The sequence below is a fragment of the Aegilops tauschii genome, chromosome 6 (assembly GCF_002575655.3).
Source record: "Aegilops tauschii subsp. strangulata cultivar AL8/78 chromosome 6, Aet v6.0, whole genome shotgun sequence".
Taxonomy (NCBI): Eukaryota; Viridiplantae; Streptophyta; class Magnoliopsida; order Poales; family Poaceae; genus Aegilops; species Aegilops tauschii.
In genome coordinates, this window is record NC_053040.3 from 163,880,845 (window position 1) to 163,885,611 (window position 4,767).

Here is a 4,767-nt window from a genome sequence, read left to right on the forward strand (position 1 = left end):
TGAGATGGTTGACAGCATCTCAATCCCAATTAAGAAATCATCATTAACCCAACAAAATTAATTAAAAGTAACATAGTGACGAGATTCACATGATAATCCAAGTACTAGATACTCAAGTTGTCCATAACCGGGGACACGGCTAACCATGATTAGTTTGTACACTCTGCAGAGGTTTGTGCACTTTTCCCCACAAGACTCGATCTCCTCCGTTGGATTACTTGCACTACATGGTGTTTGAGTAACGGATGACCGAGACACAGTCTTTCAGAAGTGTTTGCACCTTACGTATGGGTAGACAGTTACACCTACTTTCCCCTACATCTGCTAGTCTACCACTGTAAGAGTTCACACAACTTAGTCAACTATGCTAGAGCCCATAATAGCTTGCGGCTGCACACGGAAGTTTCTAGCATGAATGATCTTATGATCCCTTTGAACCTGGGTGGCGGTCCAAAAGAAAAAAACAGGCAATCCTGGAATACCCAGGTACCTCAATCCACCCAGATGTGAGTTTTAGTTGCCACCTTAAGTAAACCATTATTAACAATCTCACATCTGTCATGAATATCACTCAAACCCAATCCACGTCTACGAGCATAGCATGGCAATATAATAGCAACGTAGAAGTAACTCCCAAGGGTTTGATAATAAAACAGGTAATAGGTACTACCTCAACTACTTCCCAATACCCACAATTTAATTAGATCCTAATCATGCAAGTGTTTGAGGAAAAATAGATCTAATGCAATAAAAACTGGGTATGGAAGGTATATGATCAAAGTGTTACTTGCCTTGTTGATGATCCGCAAAACCTAGCGATTCGAAGTAACAAGCGGCACACTCCGGGTACTCTATCGCAAACAAACAAGCATACAATCAGTACTCATCTAATGCACAGGTAAAACTCGAATGAAAGATCCAACCAGAAAGTTCAAATTAAGAACTCCGGTTTGCAAAAAGAATCAACTCGAAAGAAGCAACGAAAGTCAAACTGCGAAAGAAACAAGCTTCGTTTACTAATCTGGATCTAGGTCAAATTTTACTGTAGCAAAAACTTGTTTGAGTAGGTTAAACGGAAAGAGAATTTCGAGACAAACTCTAGGCGCTTGAATCGCCTGATTCCGATAAACGAGCAAGAAGTTAAACAGGAACGAAGATTCGATCAGAAATCGAATCTTAGAAAATAGCGGAAAAATCCGACGAAAAAGAAAAACGGACGAACGGTTAAAGAACGGACGTTCGTTAACAGAGAAAAACCGACGAACGCGTTCGTTAAAACGAATGGTTCGGTGGACGCTCGCAAAATAATAAAACCGAAAAAAAACCGATCTAGGGTTTTTTTTTAAACGAACGGTTTTTTTTAACAAAAACCGGCAAACCGAACGGCATCGAGGCGAGGTGCGGCTACCTCGTCGGGGGCGTGCTCCAGCGGGGCTTGGCCGGCTCCGGCGAGAGGCGGCGAGGGCGGCGGGGTGCGGGGTGCTCGGGGGAGGGCGAGGGGCGGCGGCAAACGGCGGCGGCGGCGGCGGGCAAGTGCGGCGGCGGCGGGGGTGAGGTGAGAGGAGGGGGGCGCGGGGGTATATAAAGGAGGGGAGGGGGCTCCGGTGGCTTGGGGGAGGGGCAAGCCGGGCGGGGCGGCTCCCGTGTCCATGGCGGACACGGCGCGGCGGCGCGCGCTCGTGCGTGAGGAGGAAGGCGCGGGCGGGCCGAGTCGGCGCGGCGCAGTTTTTTTTTTTTAAATACGTTCCGCGGAAAATAATTCGTAGAAAAATAAATAAAAGTCCAAAAAAATATAAAATAAATTTTCCCCGTCTAGTTAGAAAATCTAGAATAGGGTGAACATTTTTTTAACACAAAATAAATATTTTGAAAACATGCAATATTTTTAATGCAATAAAAATTGCAAATAAAATCCAATAAATGATTTTAACATTTTTCCTCGAGTATTTCAATTGTTTTGGAGAAGTCATATTTTCTCCTCTCATTTATTTTGTTTAATGAAATATTTTTCCGGAGAGAAAATAATTAAAACCAAAATCCTCGTCTTATTATTTGATGAAAATCAAATATGAAAATTCGAGAAAATCCCCAACTCTCTCCGAGGGTCCTTGAGTTGCTTAGGATTTATCGAGGATTTGTCAAAATGCAATAAAACATGATATGTAATGATGATCTATGTATAACATACCAAATTGAAAATTTGGGATGTTACAAACCTACCCCCCTTAAGATGAATCTCGCCCTCGAGATTCGGGTTGGCTAGAAAACAGGTGGGAGTGGTCCTTCCGTAGATCTTCCTCTCGCTCCCAGGTGGCTTCATCTTCCGTGTGGTGACTCCACTGGACTTTGCAAAACTTGATAACCTTGCTGCGGGTAACTCGGCTGGCATACTCAAGAATCTTAACTGGTTTCTCCTCATAGGTCAAATCACTTTCCAGCTGAATCGCTTCCAGTGGCACAGTATCTCTCAGTGGTATCTCAACCATCTCTGCGTGGCACTTCTTCAACTGGGAAACGTGAAATACGTCATGAACTCCAGACAATCCTTCGGGCAATTCCAGCTTGTAAGCAACCTCTCCCATACGTTCCACAACTCTGTATGGTCCGATAAAACGGGGCGCTAACTTTCCCTTAACTCCAAAGCGCTTCACTCCTCGAAGTGGTGATACTCGAAGATACACTCTGTCTCCGACTTCGTGAACTGTCTCCTTTCGTTTAGAATTAGCATAACTCTTCTGCCTGGACTGGGCTACCTTGAGCCTATCGCGAATCAACCTCACTTTCTGTTCAGACTCCTTAATCAAATCTGGTCCAAACAGCTGACGGTCTCCAACTTCGTCCCATAACAATGGTGTTCTACACCTCCTTCCGTACAAAGCTTCGAAAGGGGCCATCTTCAAACTGGTTTGATAATTGTTGTTATAAGAAAACTCCGCATATGGCAAATTGTCGTCCCAACTAGATCCATAATCTAGTGCACAAGCTCTTAACATGTCCTCCAAAATCTGGTTGACTCTCTCGGTCTGTCCATCTGTCTATGGGTGAAAAGCTGTACTAAACTCCAGCCTGGTTCCCAATGTTTCATGTAACTGCTTCCAAAACTTCGAGGTAAATTGGGTTCCTCTGTCTGATACAATGGTCCTCGGAACTCCATGCAAACATACGATTCGGGTCATGTATATCTTTGCCAACTTAGCACTGGTGTAAGTGGTCTTCACTGGAATAAAATGAGCCACTTTCGTCAACCGGTCGACTACAACCCATATTGAGTCATAGCCTGAACGAGTCCTGGGTAATCCCGTGATAAAATCCATGCCTATTTTATCCCACTTCCATTCGGGTATCGGCAATGGTTGTAGCAATCCTGCTGGCTTCTGATGCTCTGCCTTCACTCTCTAACACACATCACAAACTGCTACATACTCTGCAATATCCTTCTTCATTCCGGTCCCAGAAAGTATTCTTCAGATCCAAATACATCTTGGTATTCCCTGGGTGAATCGAGTACGGTGAATCATGGGCTTCTTGCAAAATCAACTTCCTGATCTCCGGATCGTTTGGCACATATACGCGGTCCTCAAACCATAAGGTATCGTGCTCATCCTCACGAAATCCCTTGGCTTTTCCTTTGCTCATCTTCTCCTTTATCTCTTCAATCTCCTTGTCTGTCTTCTGAGCTTCTCTGATCCTTTCCATCAAGGTAGACTGAATCTCCAGTGTCGCTAAATAGCCTCTTGGGACTATCTCCAAACATAGCTCGCGAAGGTCTTCGGCTAACTCCTGAGGTAACTCTCCTGTCATGAGGGTGTTGACATGACTCTTGCGGCTCAACGCGTCTGCTACTACGTTAGCCTTTCCTGGGTGATAATGCAATCTCATATCATAATCCTTAATGAGCTCCAACCATCTCCTCTGTCTGAGTTAACTCCTTCTGCGTGAAAATATACTTCAAACTCTTGTGATCCGTATACACCTCACAATGGTTTCCGATGAGAAACTGTCTCCATGTCTTCAATGCATGCACCACGGCTGCTAACTCCAAGTCATGCGTAGCATAATTCTTCTCATGGGGTTTAAGTTGTCGTGAAGCATATGACACAACTCTTCCTTCCTGCATAAGCACTGCTCCAAGTCCTCGACGAGAAGCGTCGCAATAAACTTCATAATCCTTGCGTTGATCTGGCAGAATCAACACTGGTGAGGTGACCAATCGTTTCTTCAACTCTTGGAAACTAGCTTCACATTCCTCAGTCCAATTGAATTTGGTGTCCTTCTTCAATAGCTCAGTCATGGGCCTAGCAATCTTCGAGAAATTCTCGATGAATCTCCGGTAGTATCCTGCAAGTCCAAGAAAACTCCGGATTTCTCCAACTGTCGTGGGTGATTCCCAACTTGTCACTGTGTCAACCTTGGTAGGGTCCACTGCTATTCCTTCTCCAGAAATAACATGTCCGAGGAATCCAACTTCTTTCAGCCAAAATTCACATTTGCTGAACTTGGCATATAATTGATGTTCTCTGAGCTTCTCAAGTACCAATCGTAAATGCTCCTCATGCTCTTCCTCGTCCTTGGAAAAGATTAAAATATCATCAATGAACACCACGACGAACTTATCCAGAAATTCCATAAACACTTTGTTCATCAGGTTCATAAAATAGGCAGGTGCGTTAGTCAGACCAAATGACATAACGGTATACTCATACAATCCATATCTGGTGGTAAATGCCGTCTTGGGTATATCCTGCTCTCGAATCTTTAAGTGATGGT